The sequence below is a fragment of the Pleurodeles waltl genome, chromosome 3_1, assembly GCF_031143425.1.
Source record: "Pleurodeles waltl isolate 20211129_DDA chromosome 3_1, aPleWal1.hap1.20221129, whole genome shotgun sequence".
In the NCBI taxonomy this organism is placed as follows: Eukaryota; Metazoa; Chordata; class Amphibia; order Caudata; family Salamandridae; genus Pleurodeles; species Pleurodeles waltl.
In genome coordinates this window covers 211,152,645-211,164,766 of record NC_090440.1, presented here as the reverse complement: position 1 = coordinate 211,164,766, position 12,122 = coordinate 211,152,645, and the positions used below count along the sequence as shown (strand labels likewise).

The following is a 12,122-nucleotide window of genomic DNA, read 5'->3' as shown; positions in this document are numbered from 1 at the left end:
GTTGCAGGGGCTTTCCCGCTGGGCCGGCGGGCGGCCTTTTGGCGGTCGCCCGCCGGCCCAGCGGGAAAGTTGGAATGCCCGCCGCAGTCTTTTGACCGCGGGGCGGTCATTCGGCGGTGACCGCATGGCGGGCGGCGACCGCCGCCCGCCCCGGTCAGAATGACCGCCTATATGTTGGTGCAGATTAATGACCATTTCAATGGAAAATGTGCTGTCTGTAAATGATAATCTTCTACCACACAATGCTCTAGCTACATTCAAAATTCGCTCCTCTTCATATCCATTAGAGGTAGGTGGGTTGCAAACGTTTTTTGCTCTAGAAAGTGGGTCATGGTTCTAAAAAGTTTGGGAACTACTGCTCTGGGCTTTAGTAGATAGAAGAAAATGTGAATGACAGAACAACACGCCTGTGGGCGAAGAGGACTGGCAGAAAGTGCATATAACTAAATATATTATTTATATAATGTTAGTAAAATCAAAAGGTCTTGGTTAACCCAAGACCTAAAAATTAAGATGCAGTCACAAAACAGTAAGGCCTTACAACACTTCACTTACAAACACTGCACAAGGTCTTTACAGAGTAGCAATGCTCTAGAGGTGCTCATGAAGCCTCAAGGTTTCAGATCAAGACTTGAGCAGTCTGCATGAAGAATTTAATGTTTTTGCAGATATTCACACAAACAAAAGCCTAAATGATTTACACAATCTGAGTGAATTGTGTTCTAGGAGAATATAGACCATGTTGAAATAAATATACTGAACAAGAGGCATAAGAGTACATATACACACACACACACACACACACACACACATACACACACAACTTTGCCCCTTGCTCTCCAATTTGGAGGAGCCATGCCCCCGTCCAATGAGCCTATTGGCAAGTATGGTTCACTTTTATGGATTGATTGATTGATTCCAGCAAAATACCCGCTTTATTGAGACTGTATAGGTCAGAGAGTCGACGTGTGACTACATGACTTTGACAACTTGTGAAAATACTTGATTGATTACTGTAGTGAGCCTCTACCCTTCTTAACTAATTGATGTCATCGATATATTGACTTTAAATGTTAGTACAGACAGAAAGCAGCATGGCTACCTCTGAGCAAATGAGAATTTGCATGAGAGAAAATAGATTTTAAACCCTCGAATCTCCAAGGCCACTAGGCTACAGTACTGTCAATTGCATCACTGGGCCCTCCACCCCACTAATGGTCAGGAAGTGACACACCAATTTACACCTTTTGAGTCCTTAGTTTGGTCGTTTGATGGGACCTGGGGGCTCATTTCTGGTACATATCAAGTGCTCCAACACACCTCACCCACACCCTTATCCAACCAAATGGCATGTGGAGGTATATACGAAAACATTCCCCAGAAACAATGGCAGAGGTGTGTAATTCCTAAGGGCCACACCCAGGACAAATTGTATTGGGACAAAGACAAGTTGTCATCTTTATTTTGCCCTTGGGACAAGTAGCCTGAATCCCCTGCAGCACAAACCCTTTGGTTCACAGTCTACAAGAAAGGGAACTGTCTGCCGTTGAGGCAGTATTTATACTTGTATGTTAATGCTGTTTGAACTTGTATTAATGGTTCATTAATGCAAAGCCTTTATTATTAGTTTGAGCTCTTGTTGTAAGCTCGGACTGCACTAGTTGACAGTTGTGACAGTAATAAAAATGACCACACACATTTGAAAAATTTAAGAATATGAGGCTACATATAATGCTCCCAGAATGCTCTCTGATTAGATGAAAATATTTGCAGAAGCTTGAAAGCAAGATCGATCATTTTTTTTCTTTCAGAATAAAATACAACTGGGAAAAAGGCTTTGCTAAACTACTGTGAAAGTTTAGGCACCCTTTTAGAAGCATGATTGAGTACAATGTGTTGATGCAAGTTAATATTTTCCAAAAATATTTATAATGGAAATTCACTAACCAGTTTCAACAAGATTATGGGAAACCTGAAAATAAAAAAGCATTGGCAAACCCAACAGGCCTGACATTGGTGGTCAGTCTTTTGGCTTTGCCAATGTGTGTCTTGTTTTGACATGGCTTTTCTAAAACTTTATTGTTGTGGGAGCTGCCAGGCCCTCACCATTGTAACAAACATTGGCAAAAGCAAAATTATTTTTTGGTCTCAAAAGCACACATTGCCACAGTAGTCCCTGGCACTACTTTGTGTGTCGATATGCTCCCTGTGAAAGAGCAGCGTGCTATAACTCAGTGAAGCCAACCCGTAGATGGAGAGAGGAAGATACAGAATTTTAATGAAAACAAAGAAGTCTTGGTTAACACCAGACCTAATTAGGGGCACAATTCTTAAGGAAAGTCACAAAAGTGAACCCATGGTATCTGTCTTTGCATTACTGCAGATTTGCAGATTTCATGAATTCACAAGAATTGACAGAAGTAGACCAGGAAATCATAATCCTAGAAAAATTGTGAACTTTATTTTAGCAGAAGTAAATATGCATGTGTAGATGTGCTCATATGAAAATCTGTTGAGCGTTTACAAGTTAACTTTTACGCCAAATACTTTTTTCAACCACTTTTTTCGCCAACCCTGGAAGAAGTTTTATTTCTGCCCTTGTCAGGAATACATTTCCAATCTTTCTCAGCAGGGGAAAAGATTAGATAAATTTGTCTTCTTATTTCCGCTCTCTTCTTTAATTAGCTTTGCTTGACCCTATTTTCTTTCTCTCATCTAAACCACTCTTTGAGTGGTGTGTGAAAGTGCTTTAGGGGTAGTTAGAATCTTGGGTTTACGGGACAGGAACAGCGGGTGGCTCCCACTGGGACTCCATCTGCTCACTCTCATCCCTTAAATGCAAAAAGAACAGATGATGGACGCAATGCAGAGCAAACATTCACCCCCCAGTCACAAAGATCTGGGTTTAATCCATCATTTTTTTGCTCACCATGTGCAAATCAGTCTTGACCATGTTCCTAATTGGAACAGTCCAGCCTGAACTGCCAAGCTAGGTCCTCCCTGGACCGGAAACAAGCATCCAAGAACCGCTTTCAGGGAGCAGGGTCAAGACTGATTTGCATATGGCTGGGTCCAAACTGGAATGGGATGGGTGGCAAAAAAATGATGGATTTAGGCCCAGATCTAAGTACTGGGGGTGAATGTTTGACATTGTTCAGCATTCCGTCCATCACTTGTTCTTTTTGCACTCTCATCCCTTAGTTATAGTTTGGATATACACCTATTGACATTGCGTTTTTTATGGTTCTAAGCGGCTTGTTAGTCGGGAAGTTGGGCTTGATACGATGTATGGGGAGACACTGGTTGTGTTAATAGGGTGTTTACCCGGGGAGGGTGCATGGGGGTAGTTTATAGAATACAGTTATAGTTTGTGCAGGTGGATTGGTGTGTCTGAAGCTAAGAGGACGTGAAGGGCTGGAGCGACAGAGGATGAACTCTATGGCGCAAGTGTCACCTTAACAGGATGACTGACCTATGTAATTTAACATAGCATGTAGGGGGCTTAAACTCCTTTGTAAAGAGATACAGGACACATACCTACCTCAGTAGAACAGGAGTACTTATTGCTCTCCTTCAGGAGACACATCTGTTAGATGAAGTTGCCCAGAAAAGACCCAAAAAATGAAGGGGTAATTATACTCTTTCACTTTTTTTTTATATATACCGTGGGGGGGGGGTGTCCATATGGGTTGCCCCAGGGTGCCCTTCCAGATGTGAGGGCAGGTAGCTGATGTAAACTGGTGCTACATACCCCTCCGTGGAGTATTAGATGGAAAGGAACTTTGGGCCAGATGTACGAAAGCTTTTTCCCATAGACACAGAATGGGTAAAATCCTTTTGTACATCTGGCCCCTTGTTGCTTTCCGACCATGCCCCTCTGATTCTGGAGTGTGGTGTAAGGAGACACAGGCCTCATATCCCTCTGTGGAGGCGGCACTCTGAGGCCTTGGGGGATTCAGAATATAATGTGGCCATGATGTCAGCATTGCAGGGTTACTTCCCCACAAACTGGAATACCGCTCTGGCACGAGGTGCAGAATGGGGGATCCTAAAGGTGGTCATTGGGGGAAAGCCTTAGCAAAACCTACGGGATAAGAAGAAGGCTGAAACTGAACTTGAAGGAAGGAGAGGAGCGACTTAGGGGGCTGCAGAGAGGAGGATGAGGCTCTGAGGTGGATGACGTAGCCCCAGGGGAAGCACATAGGAAGGTGGCAGCACTGTGGGAAAGACTGGATTGTCATGTCCGAAAAGAATATAGGCAGCACCTCCACAGGGAGGGGGGACAAATCGGGACACATGTTGGCCTTGCAACTCAAACGCGAACGTCCCCCTTCAAGTATACTCGCTCTCCGCAGACCCGATGGCACAATGGCCATTGTTAGGACATGTACAAAAACAAGGTATACACAGTTACACAACGTAAGTATAAACAGGAAAACCCCATTGGGTCTTGATCTAAGGAAAAGATCGTAAAAAAGAGAGAAGAAAGAAGAAAGAAAGCCAGGTCCCTGGAAAATTAATTATTTTGGAACAAGAGCCCTCACTCACCAAAGGTGACATGCTTCATCCTCGGGCTTTGCTCCACGTCAGGCCGGCGCTGCAATGCCTGACGGGCCCCTCAAGGGGGGCTCTTTGCCGGAGATCTTTTGAGATATATGCCCGGTTTAGAAAGAATAGGGTATAGGATTGGAAAAATTCTATTTAAAAATAACTAGAGGTTAGGCAAATTTTATTAAATAATCCAACCACTGTCATGATTAAAACCAAAGAGCGGGGAGAGAAAAGAACAAGGTCTACGCTCCCCAAAAAATTATTCACTTCCTCACTCAATTTGAGGTTAGGAATTGTACGCACAGGATCCCCTGTACGATTCACCAGAAGGTCAACATGTTTCTCGCTATTGATGTCCTATGGATCTAACGCGATTCTTCAGGACCTAAACTACCTAATCCTATGTGTAAATATAACCTATAATAAGGAATATTAGTACAATGCAGGGACCTGAAATGAGAAGAATAACAAACAAAAAGAACAACACATTATTCACATGCACAATATCAACAGCAATGTGCTCTGTGCAAATCCACGCATAGGAGAAGTATGCCCACTGTGGATCAACGTGTAAATCAATGTGAAAATAATGATGAAATAAATGCTTACCCTCCTCTTACTAGTGGATGGGCCGCATCAGGTAAAGCACCAAGTAACGGAGGTCCTACTGAGCTAAATGTGTGAGTTCAATTATCAGATTGTATTTAGGGAGAAAGACAAAAACAGTAATACCGGGAAGTTGAGGGATATAGCGTTTGCCAAACATTCAAGTGTCCCATAATCAAATGTAGCAGGATGCTACACATATTCTGACTGACCAGGTTTTTAAAGTTCACTTAGCTGAGAAAACATCAAATAAACGTAAAATACGTGGTGTGCTGATTGCAGATGTTAACAGCATATATAAGGAATGTCATAGACACATATATGCATAAGTATATATAACGTGCTCAAAAACGCTGTAGCCAAGTATGCAGCGGCGGTGTCTACACACGAGTGTTCGTGGTGGGAAATGCGTGTAAACAACAAAGGACCAAATCAAAGGGTATATAACTGCCTTTTCCCAAAGTAACGTGAAATGATCCTAAGGATTCCCATCTAAACACCCAACAATATTACCATCCACTTACTTGGGACCTGTCCGAAGTTTGCGGCATCACCTGCCCCGTCTCGGTGTTCCTGGAATAGGAAAGAGCACCCGGTAGGCTGGGCTATATATCTTCAAGCCTCAGCATAGAAAGAGGACAGAAATGGCGGCCATCTTGTGTTAGGTCCAGCAGTGGGATAGAAATTAAAGAGGGACTCCATCATGTAAGCCCCAAAAAAAAAGGAAGAATGGGGTCGGCCATCTTAGTGTTACAGAAAAACAATTTAAAAGACACAGAACTAAGGCTCAAATATATGTGTCGGAAAAAGAATGGGATTAAGAGGCAAATTGCTCAGACTTAAATAAGCATAAAATCTATGGAAAGAGATGGAATAGCCACAACCAGTAGTGAGTGTACTTAAACCTGGTCAAGAGATTCCTTAATCATGATCGATGCACAAAGTCTGTCCATGGTATGTCATCATTAAGTCCTATAATATGTGTCTTAAGTCGATAGACCCAACGTTGCTCTTTTTCAAAAAGGCGGTTTGTGGATTCTCTTTGGTCTCTGATGGTCTCAAGTATAACCCACCTGAGATCATTAGGGGTGTGATGTAAATCAATGTAATGTTTCGTCAATTTTGTGGAGGACCTCTGACATCTAATAGTACTGCGATGTTCATTTATCCGAATCTTGATCATCCTAGTGGTCATCCCTATGTATCGTAGTTTACACGGGCAAGTGATCATGTAGATACAATTCTTAGTACGGCAATTGGTATGTATCCTTAACTGCCAGGTATAGGGTTCTCCCAAATCTAATTCTTGGGTGGTAGTGGTAAGTGAGCAAACATTACACCCACCACAAGGATGATGTCCTCTGACCCCCAGCCAACGTGTCTTTATCAATTCTCTAGGTTTTGGCACAACAGGTCTGGTATGGACTAGTAAATCTCTAATGTTTTGAGTTCTTTTGAAAGCAAAAAGAGGACGTTCTAGGGATTCTCCCGAACTGTTCAGGATACTCCAGTGTCTCAAAATTACTGAGTCTGGCTTGTCTGTATATGTACACCTTCGAACAAAACAACATACTGGTTCCTACTCAACCCTTCTTTTCCAACATCAGACTGTGGCGTCGTTATATTGACGACATATTAGTGGTTTGGAAAGGAGATGTGGATCAAGTTAAAGCCTTCATCCAGTGGATTAATACTCTTGATGTGCATCTTCGCTTCAGTGCTGAATATTCTGACAAAGAAGTTTCCTTTTTAGATCTACGGATCATACTTACAGATGGAGTACTACATTCATCCATCTTTCACAAACCCACTGACAGGAATAGTCTCCTGCTCTACGACAGTCACCACCCTAAATCCTTAAGGAACAATCTTCCATTCGGCCAATTCTTAAGGACAAGACGTAACTGTTCTGATTTGGCTGATTTTCATACACAGGCAGATATTTTGAGTCAAAAACTTAAAGAGCGGAACTATCCCAACTCTGTTATAAAACAGGCTAAGAAGAGAACTAAGAATATCCCAAGGGATACATTGCTAGCCACCAATGTCCGAGAACCACAAACCAGACTGACATGTGTCACTACCTTTACTCCTCTGAGTAACCGTGTCAAGAAGGTCATTTTGAGACACTGGAGTATCCTGAACAGTTCGGGAGAATCCCTAGAACGTCCTCTTTTTGCTTTCAAAAGAACTCAAAACATTAGAGATTTACTAGTCCATACCAGACCTGTTGTGCCAAAACCTAGAGAATTGATAAAGACACGTTGGCTGGGGGTCAGAGGACATCATCCTTGTGGTGGGTGTAATGTTTGCTCACTTACCACTACCACCCAAGAATTAGATTTGGGAGAACCCTATACCTGGCAGTTAAGGATACATACCAATTGCCGTACTAAGAATTGTATCTACATGATCACTTGCCCGTGTAAACTACGATACATAGGGATGACCACTAGGATGATCAAGATTCGGATAAATGAACATCGCAGTACTATTAGATGTCAGAGGTCCTGCACAAAATTGACGAAACATTACATTGATTTACATCACACCCCTAATGATCTCAGGTGGGTTATACTTGAGACCATCAGAGACCAAAGAGAATCCACAAACCGCCTTTTTGAAAAAGAGCAACGTTGGGTCTATCGACTTAAGACACATATTATAGGACTTAATGATGACATACCATGGACAGACTTTGTGCATCGATCATGATTAAGGAATCTCTTGACCAGGTTTAAGTACACTCACTACTGGTTGTGGCTATTCCATCTCTTTCCATAGATTTTATGCTTATTTAAGTCTGAGCAATTTGCCTCTTAATCCCATTCTTTTTCCGACACATATATTTGAGCCTTAGTTCTGTGTCTTTTAAATTGGTTTTCTGTAACACTAAGATGGCCAACCCCTTTCTTCCTTTTTTTTGGGGCTTACATGATGGAGTCCCTCTTTAATTTCTATCCCACTGCTGGACCTAACACAAGATGGCCGCCATTTCTGTCCTCTTTCTATGCTGAGGCTTGAAGATATATAGCCCAGCCTACCGGGTGCTCTTTCCTATTCCAGGAACACCGAGACGGGGCAGGTGATGCCGCAAACTTCGGACAGGTCCCAAGTAAGTGGATGGTAATATTGTTGGGTGTTTAGATGGGAATCCTTAGGATCATTTCACGTTACTTTGGGAAAAGGCAGTTATATACCCTTTGATTTGGCCCTTTGTTGTTTACACGCATTTCCCACCACGAACACTCGTGTGTAGACACCGCCGCTGCATACTTGGCTACAGCGTTTTTGAGCACGTTATATATACTTATACATATATGTGTCTATGACATTCCTTATATATGCTGTTAACATCTGCAATCAGCACACCACGTATTTTACGTTTATTTGATGTTTTCTCAGCTAAGTGAACTTTAAAAACCTGGTCAGTCAGAATATGTGTAGCATCCTGCTACATTTGATTATGGGACACTTGAATGTTTGGCAAACGCTATATCCCTCAACTTCCCGGTATTACTGTTTTTGTCTTTCTCCCTAAATACAATCTGATAATTGAACTCACGCATTTAGCTCAGTAGGACCTCCGTTACTTGGTGCTTTACCTGATGCGGCCCATCCACTAGTATGAGGAGGGTAAGCATTTATTTCATCATTATTTTCACATTGATTTACACGTTGATCCACAGTGGGCATACTTCACCTATGTGTGGATTTGCACAGAGCACATTGCTGTTGATAATGTGCATGTGAATAATGTGTTGTTCTTTTTGTTTGTTATTCTTCTCATTTCAGGTCCCTGCATTGTACTAATATTCCTTATTATAGGTTATATTTACACATAGGATTAGGTAGTTTAGGTCCTGAAGAATCGCGTTAGATCCATAGGACATCAATAGCGAGAAACATGTTGACCTTCTGGTGAATCGTACAGGGGATCCTGTGCGTACAATTCCTAACCTCAAATTGGGTGAGGAAGTGAATAATTTTTTGGGGAGCGTAGACCTTGTTCTTTTCTCTCCCCGCTCTTTGGTTTTAATCATGACAGTGGTTGGATTATTTAATAAAATTTGCCTAACCTCTAGTTATTTTTAAATAGAATGTTTCCAATCCTATACCCTATTCTTTCTAAACCGGGCATATATCTCAAAAGATCTCCGGCAAAGAGCCCCCCTTGAGGGGCCCGTCAGGCATTGCAGCGCCGGCCTGACGTGGAGCAAAGCCCGAGGATGAAGCATGTCACCTTTGGTGAGTGAGGGCTCTTGTTCCAAAATAATTAATTTTCCAGGGACCTGGCTTTCTTTCTTCTTTCTTCTCTCTTTTTTACGATCTTTTCCTTAGATCGGGACCCAATGTGGTTTTCCTGATTATACTTACGTTGTGGAACTGTGTATACCTTGTTTTTGTACATGTATTGGGAGCTCTATACACAGGACCAGGATTTTTCTATCCAAATCTCCCTTTTTCCAAACCCCTCTTTTAGTTGGTTTTTGAAGAACATTGTTAGGACAGCCATTAATTTGCTCCTCTGTGACCACAGAAAGGGGTATATTCAGCCCCGGGATTGACAGAAAACCAAAAGATTGGGGAATTTCTAACATAAATTGATTTACCCAGGCTGACAGAAGCCCAAATGGATGGACTCGGAGACAATATTACACTCAAAGAACTGGGCAGGGGGAGGTGCACAGGCCTTATGGTCTCTCTGTTGAATTATTTCTGAAGTACTCAGCGTCCCTGCTCTATGCACTATTTGCAACCCTTTGTGAATTACCAGCCCATATGAGGGAAGCCCTAATAATCATCCTCCCCAAGTTAGGTAAAGATCCCGCTGACCCAAACTCTTATAGGCCGCTCTCGATGTTAAATGTCGATGTCAACTTATTGGCTAATGTCCTAGCGCTATGACTTTGGTGTGTGATAACACATTTGGTACATGAGGACCAGTGTGGTTTCATGCCTGGTCGAGGCACACATATGAATCTGAGAAGGCTGTCACTCCATGAAACTAGCACCATGAACATCCGGGCTGTGCATGTAGCCTTAGACATATAGAAGGCATTTAACATGTTGTCCTGAACATACCTTCTATATAAGACGCCGAACGCAAGTTTGCGGTCGGGAAATTAGGTATCCGATCCATTTAGCATTGCGACTGGGCTGCCCACTGTTACTGCTCCTATTCATGCTAGCTCACCGATGATATGCCTTTGAGCCGAATTGCATGACTGGGGCATACATTTGGGAGATAAAACACATGTTGTGTCTATGTATGCAGATGACACATTAATCAATGTAAAGGACCCGGAGCGTTCAGTGTCTCTGCTTTTTCAGCTGGTGTCAGACTTAGGGGTGGTGTGCGAGCTCTATGTTAATCTCCAAAAGACATTCCTATTTCGCTTGGTGAGATTGGTGGATTTGGCTATGTCCGACCTCCCCGAAGGGACTTACCATGGGAAACCCAGAATTTTCAATATCTGGGTATACAAATAACACACAATACCCAATTACAATATGATTTAAACACGGGAAGGGTTCTGGACGGCCTTGCAGCCTCTGTACAATTTAGGATTATGCTACCCTTATCACTGATGGGCAGAGTGGCCCTATGCAGGGTGGTTCTCGTACCCCGTTGCCTTTATACCACGCAGTGCTCTTTCTGTATGCTGCCGAATGGGATGTTCCGGCAAATCGATAAGCTAATGGTGATCCTGGTGTGGGCGGGAAAATGTTTTCGAACCCATTTTGAGAACCAGAACTTGGACCCCACCGGAGGTGGATTAGGCCTTCCAGACCTTGGATTATACTATCTGGCAGGGCTATTACAATATGCGCTATGTGGTGTGATGATGGATATAATTGTTGGAAGGCATTGTTGTCTGGCTCGACCATACTGGCTGAACTCCCCAAGTCACTAATGTATGGGTGAAGGCTGCTGAAGAAGGCAGCCCAGACATAGGAGACAGCTGTCACCTACATTTTGAAATGGACACCCTATGCCAGGCTACTCCTGATGTGGTGGTTACGCCCGTTTCTACATATTCGAGAATCTATGGATGTCACGAGATGAGTGAACATTGGATGACAAAAGATGGGAGACCTATTCCTAAACAGCACCTTCCTCACAGTGGAGGAATGTTGCCACACACTACGACATAGACCGTGGCCAATTTCTGCAATCCGCGAGTATATCTTGCATGGCCCGCAAGCGCTGGCCAACATTCACGGACGAATCAGGCGAGTCACAAGTTCTACAAGTGATCCTAGCCCCCTGCTTCAATAAGGGCATCATCTCACGGTTAAACGCCACTCTGTAAACTGATCAACAAACATCAATTGCCTCAAGTCATGCTGCATGGGATGCAGAGCTGGAATGAAACAGGGAGCTAGCACAAGTTCACGAAGTCACCAGTAACACCCTATTTAAACTAATACAATTCTATTACATACATAGAGCTTACCTGACACTGCAACACCTACATAGGATTTATCTAGCGGGTCCTGAGGCCTGCACACACCGAGGGGCCCTCCTGGCAGATTTTGGGCATGTAGCGTTGGGACTCCAGGTACATTCAGGAGTTCAGGGTGAGATACTACGGAGGGTGCGGGGAGTGAGAAAGGTGGCCATAGAATTGACAACCCGACATTGCCTACTGGGACTACTACCACGCCCCAAAAAAGGTAAAAAGATGCAATATAGATGCGCACAGTTGGAGTTGGTATTGGCAAGATGGCATATAGCAAATCATTTGGCTAGTCAGAATCCCCCTGCAGTATCTAAATTGCTTGCAGATTTTTTGGAATGGGCAACAATGGAGGAATGTCTCCTACAGCGAGTCCGAACGGATGACAGAGCAGAGCAGGACCTTGAGGTGTGGGGGACCATGCTAGACAGATTTGGGGATCGGGGAGCAGAAAGGGAGGATGGTTCAGATTCAGATAAAACATCTGGGGATAATGTAACA

General features: G+C 43.2%; 1 protein-coding gene across 3 annotated transcripts in view; it reads left to right on the top strand.

Annotated features, from left to right (window-relative positions):
- The window catches only part of CCDC33 (coiled-coil domain containing 33), an 808,167-nt gene that overhangs the window by 386,277 nt on the left and 409,768 nt on the right, over positions 1-12,122 (top strand). The window lies entirely within an intron of this gene.